At 38.1% G+C, this 13484-nt stretch overlaps 2 long non-coding RNA genes and 1 other non-coding gene across 3 annotated transcripts; 2 read left to right on the top strand and 1 right to left on the bottom strand.

Moving 5' to 3' along the window:
• Nucleotides 1–3784: 3784 nt before the first annotated feature.
• Nucleotides 3785–8280, bottom strand: LOC126918714 (uncharacterized). The gene is made up of 2 exons (XR_007711422.1): nt 8180–8280; nt 3785–4135 (listed from the first exon to the last, which is right to left on the bottom strand). It is a non-coding gene; the product is annotated as an uncharacterized LOC126918714 (long non-coding RNA).
• On the top strand, nt 4066–4137 carry Trnaq-uug (transfer RNA glutamine (anticodon UUG)). The gene has a single exon. It is a non-coding gene; the product is annotated as a tRNA-Gln (tRNA).
• On the top strand, nt 5703–13114 carry LOC126918713 (uncharacterized). Its single transcript, XR_007711421.1, has 3 exons — nt 5703–6361; nt 6908–8917; nt 11298–13114. It is a non-coding gene; the product is annotated as an uncharacterized LOC126918713 (long non-coding RNA).
• The last annotated feature ends 370 nt before the right edge of the window (nt 13115–13484 follow it).

The raw sequence follows: 13484 nt of genomic DNA, 5'->3' as shown, positions 1-13484 counted from the left end.
ACGTAATAACGTCTCGTAATATATCGACGATAAATTTCCGTTGCTTGATCTTCGAATAAATCTGCTTCGAATAGTATCGAGACGAAAAACATTGTATCGTATTAAAAGTTGATTTAAAAGTTATCGAGCTACGGTTACGTGGCACACAAAGACCCTACGATCGCTCAGAGATCTCAATTAGACGAAATAGTCGTATGACGAAGGCGTTAATTACACATTTCAAACTTTTTCTATGTGTGTACTGGATCTATGTGTTTTGGAAGAAATAAACCTCGCTATACTTATTGCTATATTTTACTATACTAATTGCTATATATGTATTATACTATGTATATACATTATAAAATACTCACGTAACTCTGGAAGAGAACGGTGGTATAATTTTTGTATCGTGTCTATTTCATTTGTATGAAATCCGTATCGTTGATAAAAAAATAAAATACAAAAAGAAAATCCAAGTTCGATTATTTTTTTGTGGAATATAATAGTTTTAAAACGATCATTGTTTTCTTTACCTAAAGTAGTTAAATAAAAAGTATATAAAAATGCATTTTTTATAAACAAAATATTCTAATATCACTTTATTAATTTATTTAGTTATTACTATATTAACCACGCTATAAACATAGTCATACAATTAATTGTAAATAAACAAAATGAATAAGGTACAACCATTCTCAGCTATTCTTTTCTTCGCCTCTCACGGACCTTCCCTCTTTATCAACCTGTCCGTAGTGCGTTCCATGCTACTTCAAACATTCTCACTACTCCATTCTTCAGCAACAATAACATCCTCTAAAAAACCCTCTTTGAAAAAAATCCTTGCAATTGCAGACGATCGTCAGAGCGTAAAAAAGGCGTGGAACAACGGGTCGTCGGTTCGATTCAAAGGCGTGAACTATCGGTGAAATGATCAAAATAATCGAACGTAGACGAAGGAAGCGAATGGTGGAGACGAGCACATCGTAAAGTGAATCTCATTAGCGATACCCTGATGCATAGCACGGCTACGGGGGGCATCGCTTTGATGTCGAATGAACTGCCGCCCCCTGAGGGTCATAGCACGCGGCATTATTGTTATCACGAGACGAGGCTGTTTCTAATTATCGGAAAGGAACCGGAAGTCGCAGCCTGCGACGCCGTCCTCCACTCACAGAAGAACGTTATTTGTCCTACGTTAAAGGCACGTACTCACTGGCAACCAGTTCACGACTAACGTTAGCGAACGATACTCGATAAGATGATCATGTAGAGGATTGGTCGAGGAAAGATATCGTGAAATAACGGCAGCGAATTATTGCTGTCGCTGTCCGTCAAATATATTTGAAATAAACAAATAAATGATGTACAGCCGTATACGTGAGTCGTTGATACAAAATATAAAACGCCGAATAAATACTCGTTATTGTTCGTCGCGTAACTCGGAGATACTCTGTAGATACTCGTTAATATTCGTTGATACTGTTCGATACATTTATTTGTACTAGTCGGGGGAGAACCGGAAAATTCGAATTCGTCAACGTTTGACGAATTTGCACGTAGCGACGACATTGTTTTGCCCGGAGTTTAGTTGTTCTTACATTACTTGTAACCTAACGATCTTGATACTTCGAGGCAAAACAACATGATGTGAATTGTCCTGACTCTTGTGCCGCTACAATCACAAGCATTATACAGTCTACCAACAAACAGTCTGTCAATGTCACAAAAATATTCGGATCCTATGATATTCTTAACCACCTTGCTCTACGCTTCAAGTATATAAATAATTAAAAAAAATATTTTAGGTTATGATAGGCTGTAATCTCCTGTTAATATAAATACTTTATTCGTTTGTTTATCCTAGATAATTCTTTATATTTAAGTACAAATGGAAGATATTTATTTTTCGCGTTACAAAAATATTGAAATAAATCGTGTTTTAATAAATGCCAACAGTACGCAAACAAATTACGGATTACGTTGTTCGTGAACTGTTTGCGAACATCAGTGAGAACGCACCTTAAAGGAAACAAAGGGAAAAAGCAAGGCAAAGGGATCGAGGTCCGCTTTTGGTCGAGCCGTGAGGAAAGACAAAGCAAGGGGTCGATGGCCCACCTGTTCTTTCGGAACCCTTTGACGAATGACCCCTGTAGACGAGTTACACGTATTCCTCGGTCCCCTGTCATTAATCATATCGATGCCGTTGGATGATCGGTGTTAAGTGCGTTGCGTGCCACCAGGTCTCCTCGATCGCGGTTTGTTTGCCTTTCATTAATATTCGATTTTGATGCGACGATGGAGAATGAATTTCTCCCATGGGTTAATTCGAGAAAGTGGAGTCTAAGTCGTTGATGTAGTTTTATGTTAATTTTAAAGTTAGGATTCACGGGGTGCGGGGAAAGATTGACATTTTCTCTTTATTTTGCGATGGCTTTTTCAGGATAGAATGTAGAAGATTAATATAGAGGATTAGTGAGATTTTGATGTTTTTATAGCAAAAAAAAAAAAAGATGCGACATCAGTCCGTAACAAAGTACAGCATCAGGTTTAAGGATTAAATAACTATTCTCAATCTTTCACAGTAACAGGTTATCCTTTTATTTAATCACGTCAAAGAAAAATACTTCTACATAGTCAGCAAATAACATCAAACAGAAACAATCTCTTCTAAACTCGTCAACTCATCTAACGACAACATGAAAAATTATATTGTATATACGTTTTTTAAAAGTACCTTATTGGATACTAAAAAAGAAGAAATACTAAAAGACCATAAATCTAAGCTCTCGAAGCAACTAGTGGAACGAAGGTCTTTCACCTGTGTCCAAATGACATCACCTAATTTCCTTCAGAAAGTAATCAAATAATAGTACCGTCCGACATCGTCAGCGTAACAGCAATTTCGGTTTAATCGCTCGTTCCGGAATCACCCCCGGTGACGCTTCGGAAAATAAATTTGTGAAAGTCCGCCACGAGCACATGTCACACTGATTGCACATCCGCTTCCGCCGCCGCTAGGTACGAAGACAGCGCGCCATTATAAAACCGGCCCCACGAAAGAAACATAATATTTATTGCCAGCTTCCGTTCAATTAGGGGTTGACACGGCATCGCGACGAAGGGAGAGGGTTTGCTACATCGAACCCGCTTTCATCCCCCCAAAAATTCTGTGTACCCTGTCCGACCCGCCTTTCTCTGTCGCTTGTCGATGCTTTCGAAATCTATGTTCGCTTTCACCCCCCGCTCGATGGGGTGTTCTGAATTTATATATTGTTCACCCTCTTCCGATTCGGGACGACACTCGCGAAATGGCTCAAGAGGCTTTTTTTCCTTTTCGCCCCGCGTTGAAACGGGGTTGGAACCTCGAGTGTCGAGAATGTGGGAAGGGGTTTGTAAATTACCAGTATCTTCTCTCCTCTTCTTTTTTTTTTTTGTCAGTGTCCCTTGCCTTATGTTGGATAAATTGAATGAGATGATCGGAGATTTGTTTGGAGATCGCGGTGGAAGAGGTGTGTTATTTTTAATTAATTCGACTATTACGAAGTAAAAATATCTATTACCGTAATAATGACGTTTCTCGATTTAATTATATTTTTAGCTGAATCAAGTAATTTTCTCTTGCTCTGTACAGATAAAAAAAACACCTGTTATTACGGTACAAAGTTAAGTGTCTATTTCCGATAAAGCTACCACTGCCACTGTGCTTCAGACTAATTCTATTTATAATATCGGTTGTGTAACATTTTCAGCACACTGAGTGTACATACTCTGCTGTCCTCGTCTGTTCTACGACTATATAGTATACACGTACATACAATACAGTTTATTGCTATTTTTCATCAAACGCTATACAAACAACGTGGAACAAAGAGGCGTATTTATTTTTAAACTTATAAGAGCACCTCTATTACATAAGCTATATTTATATTGACATTAACTTCATATACTACGCACGTTATTTAATATTTAATAATAACAATCCACAATGTGTATATATATATCAACAAACAATAAACAATTTCATTATCGATTTATTTTTATTGATCCCCGAATAAGATGTAGTGAAGCATACTCTTTCACAGCGGTCCCATGGTGTAATGGTTAGCACTCTGGACTTTGAATCCAGCGATCCGAGTTCAAATCTCGGTGGGACCTGAAATTCATTTTTTTTCTTTTTTCAACTCGCATTACTTACTCTTCGCACGCCTACACTTTATATCATTTAACAACATCAACCCATTTTCTTGTTATTTTATATTTCCTATTTTAAAAAATCCCGCTTACGATCTACAATCACACCAACGCGCACAATCTACGCTCGCCACTTATCTTGCTACTCCATCGTAACAACGCGAAGCGACAGAGAGATACGTATCTGCATGGTGCGCAATATTGTAATGCGTTTTCGCTGTTCGATCATTTTTAATGAAACGCCAGAATGCATCTTACGTGTCGACGTGAACGTCGATCGACATATGACGCGTCTCTATATCCGCGAAATCCCCGTGCCTGACGCTTAATCCGTAATTATATAACGCGTAGCCGGCGATAATTCATTTATTATACATGTAATTCGATAATCGGATAGAGGCGTAGACCGCGTGTTATCGTACGTTTCCACGAAGGTAGCGGTGCTTTTTCGCCTCGCGATGTCGGGCTTATCTGGAATCACCGCGTCCCGGCTACCTGGCGTGTAACTCACGGATCAAAAATGTATCCGGCCGCTAATTATCGGCTAAATTAAGCCCTACTCCGGACGTACGAAACGTTGTAAGTAATTCGCTACCGATGACAGATTACGCGTTCACAACGACGCGCCATTAAAGATTGATTAAAATTGTAGAAATTATAGGCACGCGGTCCCTTCGATGATGTTACCCGCAACGATGTACGTGGCACGATTATTTTCAGTTCTTGTTGTTCTATCTTTCAGGCTACAACGAAGTGAAAATGTAGCGGTAAATTGCCGTAGAAAATGACACGTGTTTATATGTTCGTTTTTATTGCCGTAGTTAGAGATAAGTGCGTGGTTGGAAGTGGTGAATGGCTTAGCGAATGATTATTAGATCCAGTTGATACGGATAAGGTAAGGGACAAGGCAAAGAAGACGTTCGATGCATTATATAGATTTTTAAACAGCAACTCGATCTTTGATACCGAAATACGGAATATTTAATCAGCGTCATTTTTCGCAGTCTTGATATCCATCGCGTTTATCTTTCGTTAAGAAGATTTTTAATTCGAAAAGAATACAAAGTTGCTTCTAACATATTTTCTGGTTTTCATTTTATGTTAAAAATTCTCTACTTCTCAAAACTTGGGATTTCTTTTTCCAATGAAACGGGAATATGACGAAACGACAAAAAGAAGGCAAATATTCTCTGTATCGAGTTTACATATCACTAAAGCGATCTATAACAAAAATAAAATACAAAATAAAAATCCGCGTTCCTAATATAATTGAAGCTAGATATTAGATTGTCCCAAAAGTTTCTTTCCTTTCATAAATGAAATGATAGATGCACGATATTTTTTATTTTATATTAATTTATGGATTTATGTATGATCCATTCTGTAGTAATAGAATAAAATGGATCAAACATAATTCGATAAAATAATATAAAACAAAAGGCATTGTGCATCTACTACTTCCTGATAAAACGAAAGGAACTTTTGCAACAACCAAATATAAAAGCATCAGAGCTTAAAATGCAATTTAATAAGTAGAAACTGTAGCATATTCAAGTAGAACTGAAACTATCCGTAACCGAAGCCAAAGCAAAAGATGAATATTTTCCACCATTATAAACATCAACTACGCCAAAATTCAATGATGAAAGGTGCGAACGATTCGCGCGCAATTATGTTTGCTATCCACGCAGCACACGTGACCAATAATCCGACCATTCGTACGACAAACATATGTATAGCCATAACATATTCGCGTCTAACGTGGCCGGTGCTCATCAATCACAATTACAAAATGCCAACGCGAATAGTAAAATCACACAAATTACACGTTCGCCGCTCTCATCGGCCGCTCTGTTGCACGCGAGCGCATTATTACCGAGCGTTTCCCGGTATCAACATTAATCAACCAGCTGTCTATTCTATATTTCCGTCGAGGTTGTCGCATTGATTTCGATCCCCTTAAATCAGTCGTGGAAAAACGAATTTCCCGGCGCGACACGGTGTTTCGCGATTCGAACGACGCGTGAAACATTGGATTGCGAGTTCATCGTAATTTATCGACAGCACGTGTTTTATGGGTTTTCGTTCACGCGGCGTTTGCGCAGTGCGTAAACAGCGGTTTCAAGTTTCTACAGAGGCAGCTTCTTGCTGGGAAAGCAGATTTTTTCATTGCTATTCATACGCCTCTGTAAGTAGCTGTTTTTGTGGCTTGCGATTCAATTTCATCTTTTCGTTTCTCGAAATACTTTACTCTACTTTGTTATAATCTCTGAATTTTTATATACAAATTTCGGTGTACACTACACTCGTTTCGATGTATACAAATGTGTAGAAAGATCGTCGAATAAAATTAGGAAACGAAAAATTACATGTGTCAAGGGAGATGATCAAAGAACGTATCAGGGTTGATGTAATTTTGGATAGAACTTTGCGCGAAGAATTTTTGAAAAGGAGTATATTATGAAATAAAAGTTGTTTCCATCTCTACATGCTAACAACATGTTCGAGGATAAATATCAAATGGGGTTAATAATCCATGAAAAGCATTTATTCGTTAAATCTAAATAAACATACATCATTTTCTATGTATATCGTTGATTCTGGAGCTTTCTTCGCTCCTTGATACTTGCTCCAAATTACTTTTTCGTTATTTTTTGAAAACTTTCAAGCTGCCCTCGATACAAGAACAAATAGTTCGTCGTCTTGTCCTAATTGCACCGATCCAAATCCACAGGTGTCGAACAAATTTTAGATTCCAGTACAAACAGCGAACGACGATCCGTTATGATAATTACAGTCTGTGACGAGCAATCGAGGATAAATGGTCCGAATAAGCGATCACCGTTCGTTAATCCCTGGAAAATGGCCGATTTCGCGAATCAGATTTCCCGGGACGACGAAGGATAACGAAAACCAAGGGCCCAGACTACGACGTTCCCGTACGATCGTTACAGCAAGTTCATCAAGATGTGACAACGCCACCGTGAAACTGTCGCACGCTCGTAAAATACTTTCTCAATTTAAATTTCACCGAGACGATCCCTTGGAAGTTTCCGGTTAACGAGCGGAACCGCCCTAACTCAGTTGGACGATAAAATACCGGCCTCGTAATGACGGAACGTGTAATCGAGAATCACACGAGCCATCGTCCGTAACACTTCGCCCGCGGAATTGCACCTCGTCCGCGGATAGACTATCCAGACAGGGCAGACGGTATCAAGAATCTTGCCACACCGTCGTCAACCGATCCTAGAGATCGTTTTGTACCAAGATCTTTCGAATCTTATAGTGTAATTTTATTTCTGAACCTGCTGATAGTGATTTCTTGATGGTGATGGTTTGATCGTATCTAAATTTATGAGAATCAACTACTTCTCTGTATTAATATAATCGTACTTTATTTTCATTGTATTTTGGTTCCATCGAATGCAGATTTGTTTAGGTTTTAATATATTTTTGTACGTGTTTCTGAATATATGGGTGAATTTTTCATACGAGATTTGTTAGGAAAATATATAACCCAATGTAAGCCTGCAGTTATAAAATTGTTGATTTATTGTTAGTTAGATTTTGAACAAAATCGTGAAAGATGTTTCGTTTTTATTATATTCCACTGCCATTGAATCACTACATCGAGCTTTAAAATTCTAATAGAATATGGAAAGAATTTGGAACAGGAATTCGTGAAGCTTTCACCAGATTAAAACACCGGCGGACTACTTCTATCGTTGTCTTTGAAATAAACTGTTCTCGTACTGTTATAGAAAATAGAACAGATTCCACCAACTATTCGAGAAACCACGTTGATCGATGCGAGCGTAGAAGATTAAATAAAACACTTATTAATTGCACGCTAGTATTGCTATCGTATTTAGTTACACATTCTGATACATTATCGTTTATTGCGTGTAAAATTTCGACGTACCAATCACGTTAAAAAAATAAGCAAAACTTATCAATACATCCATCCATTATGAAACAAATTAAACGATTCCTGTCGCCATACCATTTTCTAATTGAATGTCCAACGCGCCTGTGTCGCTTTTATTCCAAAAGTAAGTAAGTACTCGATAAATCCCTCGCATTCAAAATGTTTTCCAGCCAACTGAAAAAGCCCTGCTACGCGTCGTATATAAGCCACGGCGAAGTTACTTTATGCTCCGATTTAAGGAATACGCGGCGTGCTCATAAACCATAAAAGATTCCAGTCATAACTCGAACGGTATCGCATTTTATTTAATTGCCCCGCGGCTCTTACACGGCCCTAAAGGAAAACAGGCAGCGGAGAACTTGCGTGCATAATATTATTTATTACCAAAGAAGCTGTTAAAGTTTAACGCCTGCCGCGCGAAATTAAACGCGATAAAATGTTTGTTATCCAATCGTATCGCGCCTCTAACGTCTCCTCAATGTCACGCTTGTTCCGCCTCGCTATCTCTCGCGGATAAGACGCGACTTTACAACCGCGAAGACGCTTTCGGCGTTCGCCCTACCGAGCGCACGACGATCAGTCGAAGACGCTTCGATCAGTTAACGCGACTGCTCGTGACTGATAAAGCAGACACGTCGAGAGTAAAGCCTTCTCAATGCACGTTCGATTTAGTTTTATTCGTTAAATATACCGTATTTTAATATAGATATCACTGGTACAGTCTACGAGCGTTTACAATTGAAGACCATAAGAGACAAACATGATATATACTAAGTTTCTATGCATTCATGGGATATTTAAAAATGCAAGAATGTACGTAACATGCACAAGTGTAAAGAATATTTAAAGCGAGGTAGTTGTTGGAATGTTCAATGGATGGGATAAGTTTGTATTTAAAGAATGAAAGAGAAGATGTGATTTATCGCATTCTTTGTCTGTAATCTTCGGTTACGACCCATTAGCCACTTCAACAGCAAAAAATTGATACGAAGTGAGAAAAATTGAAACATATTTTGGTTCCCAATTTTCGTGATCTTCGTTCGCGTTTCTTATTTAATCAGGAATATACCAAGATACATATACATACGTTTTAACGCCTTTTTAAATTCTTTCGATACATATCGGAAGTGAAATTTTGAAAAAATGACGGCCAAAACGTTGATTAAATTAACAGACCAATACAACGCATTAAGCGATTCAACAAGATTTATAACTCCAGCTCAACCCTCGAATAAAACCCCTGTCACCGAAAAAAACGCAAGAAGACATCGACGTCTTGGGTTAAGAAAATTTTGCATATTTTTAATAGTCGCAGGCATCTCGAGCCAATTTCCCGTTTCACCATAAAACCCCAAACGCTCGAGATTTATGGCCACCGCGTCAATTATAATCCGTTTCATTCGGAAACCTTCTTCCTTTCGACAAACCTAACCCTTCGCGACTCTGCTGCACACCCTCGAACTTATATCGTAAAAAAAGAACGATATTAGACGTTCTCCCTCGTCTTCCCTCTCTCGAACCTACCCGCTTGGCAAGCTGAGGTGGAGCCTGGCTTTGGGGAACGTTTAAATAAGACGCGAAATTTTTTATACGGGTAAAAAGCGCGTGGCACGACGAGGAAGGCACAGCGAGCTCGTTCGTAAAACGTATCCCGCCGGATGGGCCAGAAATGGCCCCTCCACCGTATCGAATGATTACCACCGAGGAACGTACAACGTCGCGATTTAACTGCCCCTTAAAAATTGTTTGTCTACGCTGCGTTTTAACAACGCGATCCCCGTATACGATCTCTCGTTTCGTTCGTCCCTCGTCGATGTTCTCCGTTTCGCGACGTTTAAGGTAGATTTTAATGTATGCGCGGAAAACGACGCCGGTGGATGCCTTTGATGAGCGAGCGCTTAAAACGCGAATATTTGGAAGTAGGGTAAAAAGGGAGAAGATATAGTGTTAGGAAATTGAGTCGTAAATGGTACGGTTTTGCAAATGGTTGCTTGGAAGTGAGAGGGTTCGATGAATGGACAGGTTTGTTGGTAGTAATTGTTAATGGTTTTGGAAAGAGTGGAGAATTCTTTTAGAAGAAATTGGATCTAGGGAATGGTGATGTTTTAATTAATATCGGTAAGTAAAGATCATTGTTGGGGATGAAGCGTGATAATCATATTGCGGGTATTTATACAATTTTCTATTTTTATGAATATAATCGAGGGAGCGTAGTTTAAATAACGATTTGTTTTGCTTATTTGGCTCAATCACTAAAAATATTATAACGAGTAGTTTATTCTGGATAATTTACAGATTTATCACTATCGCGTGCATTCTTTGCATTACATCTTCTCTGTACACCTTTAACTTTCCCAAAGGTGTTTAAAAATTAGCGGTCTAACGGTGATTTTCAAAGACACGGATTATTTATTTAAAAAATTGAGATGAAATACAACAGTAGTTTCGTTGTTTCGTCTTTGAAAATAATCGCTAGAAAATTTAATCGTATGGCGTCATTTAATAATAATTGATTTACCTTTTTCTATAAGAAATAGCATTTTCCAAGCAGTCCCATCGATGATATTAGTTTAGGACTTAAAGTGTATGTCAACGAGTTACATTTCATCGTGGGATTAAAATAAAACAAGATTGGTAAAGTTTCAGTAATTGGTTTTGGAGTGATAGAAAGTCTCCTAATCTGCTTATAACAATATTCGTTATAAAACAAGGCATCTGGAACATATTATTTCCAAAAAAAATCCAATAAGTATTTAATACATTATATCATACATTTTAAATCTAATACAAATATTTTATCTACAAAATAGTTTCTCTAACATCTTTCGTTCTATTTCTCAGAGCATATTATTCCTTATTTCCATGCTTCTGTATTCTCGTATGTACTTCTTTCTATTTATTTAACGAAAGTCTCGGACTTTTCACAAATCCCATCTCAAAACTGGGTTAAGAATCTCTCTCCTTAGTAACAGAGGAGAATACGAAAATAGAGCACGAAATATATGGAAATGCTATCAGTTAGATAAGCGATTTTATTTAAAAAAAAAAGGAAGCATCGCTTACGTTCGTTTCTCGATTGCGTATCGTAAATTCGATAAGCTCGGTCCCAATCTCCTTGGTTTTCGTCACTGCGCATAAAAATTCGCTACGTCAGCAGTACTATCGTCTAAATAGCCGAATTCGTTGCATCTAGGTCAATGTGGACATTCCTGACCGAAATACAGAAACAAAAAATCAACGAATCGAATGAAGCGTCGTAGGAGAAGCGTGCGATTCTTCGTGTCTGACCATGACCTGGAAAAATCTACTTGCTTCAGTTCCGCAAGGAAATGGGATTGCGACGGAATTGGAAGTTTTAGGGGAAATGGGACCTAGATTTTTGATACGTCGGAAAAATTGTGCTGGTTCATTTTCTTTCAAATGTTAACCTTAATTCAGAAGCTATCGCTGTTTCTCAAATTACTTTTTGTATTTTTCCTTTTCGCTCTTCTTCGATATCAAGTGACCTAAAAGTTGGATACCTAAGTATGAGGTTGTAGATTTTAGATTTCATTTTATTTGTACATTATATTATTTTCCTTTATTGTCATTTCATTGTACTATATGCAAATCATTTCTTTATAACCGCATTTTACCTTAATTAAATATTTTCAGAGTAGGTTGCGCTCTATCTAAACATCTAATTTTTAAATTACTCTGAGTGCATCTAAGTAATTAAATAACTAAGGTTATTACTTGACTCATTTTAGATTAGTTTCTAACTAGCAGATAAGTATTCAATTAATTTATATAGTATATATAAGGCTAGTTTTCCAATTTTCTATCCAAAGTCAAAAATTGTAAATTGTTTCACCGCCAAACAATCAAAACTCCGCCGGTAGATTCCGCAATTTATTAAAATATACCTAGAAATAAAAAAAAGAGGAAGAACGAGCCTGGAATTTTTCATATCCAAAAGCCTTCGTTTTCTCTCTAAATTCCCAGCTAATTCAATAATTTATCGCGAAAAAAGAAGGGGGAAATACGTTCGCAACGTACAACAAGCTTCTTTACACCGTGAAAACTGTCTCTGCAAATACGTGGCCCACGGGAGGTCCCTCATTAAACATTCGTCTCTCGTTAAAGCAGAACGCGATCTAGCTCCTTAATTCGGCGATGAGGAGTAATTAAGCGACGCGACGAACAGCGCAGCTGTGAACACGAGATGGAGAACACAGAGAGACGTCGAGGTACTTTGTTTCGCAGTAAACCGGGTTTAATGACTTCATGTAAAAATACCCCATCGACTTTACGATATAGCTTCTCCTCCGCGTCTCTTCCCTACCTTTCTATCGTGTTCCTCTTTCGATGCTTTCGTTCCATGTTCCTCGTGATCTTCTATACTTCTCCTCGCAGGGTGAGTTTTCGGCTACGACCATAATTTTATAGTTTTATGTAAACTGTATCGAGCCATGAAACACGCGGCGTTCTACGATGGCTTGATGGTGATTGGCGTGCAGCACGAGATAGAGAGAGGATTTCTACGGGGTATAAAATTTTCACGACGTTCAGTCTCGGCCGCCTTTGACACGCAATTCTTTTTCGTCCGCTGCCTCGAGACGTCGTAAATAAGTGATAACTGGATCGCGGCACGGCGGAACGCGTCGTCAGCGATCATCGGCCTCAGTTTCGACGTTGTCCTGCTTTGGATATGGGAATTTCGGCGGTGGCTTTTTGACGATGTTGTTGGTAGGCGAAGTTAATAGTCTATGTTGGCGAAGAGAGGCTCGAAGACGAAACATTCTGCGAGGAATATCAGTAAAATCGTATCTGTCTTGGCCGAATGATCTTACTAGAAGGCAATTGAATAGACTCATTTAGAAAAAGTATAGGGTAATATCGATTTATATTGGAAGAAAAGGACACAAGAATTAAATTCCTTACGCCCAGAACAGATGAAATTACGTCTATTTCAATTGAATAAAGTTATTGGGAGATGACCGAGCAATTTATTCAGTTGATAATTAACAGTTTGAGGGCGGAGCAGGAAAGTGGAAATATAAAGTAACATTGGTTCATATTGGAAAAGAAAGGGTACAAAATGAAGCTCTTTCTTGGTTGAATAAAGTTATTGGAAGGCAATGGAGCGATTTATGTAGTTTTACACCCCGTAATAGTTAAGAATTTGAGAGTGGAATGCGAAAGTTGATGTATAGAGTAATATTAATTTCTTCTGGCAAAAAGAAAATCCAAGAAAAAGATTTCTGATAGCCAGAATAGTTCGAGCGGTGTATTTCATAATCTACGGATATTTAGTCGAATAAAGTTATTATGGAGTAACTGAACGGTCTATCTAATTCCACGTCCCTTAGTAATTGCTAATTAGGAACAGAATATAAGG

The sequence above is a fragment of the Bombus affinis genome, chromosome 7 (assembly GCF_024516045.1).
Source record: "Bombus affinis isolate iyBomAffi1 chromosome 7, iyBomAffi1.2, whole genome shotgun sequence".
Lineage (NCBI taxonomy): Eukaryota > Metazoa > Arthropoda > Insecta > Hymenoptera > Apidae > Bombus > Bombus affinis.
The sequence above is the reverse complement of the archived record's forward strand: the minus strand, read 5'-3'. Positions and strand labels throughout refer to the sequence as shown.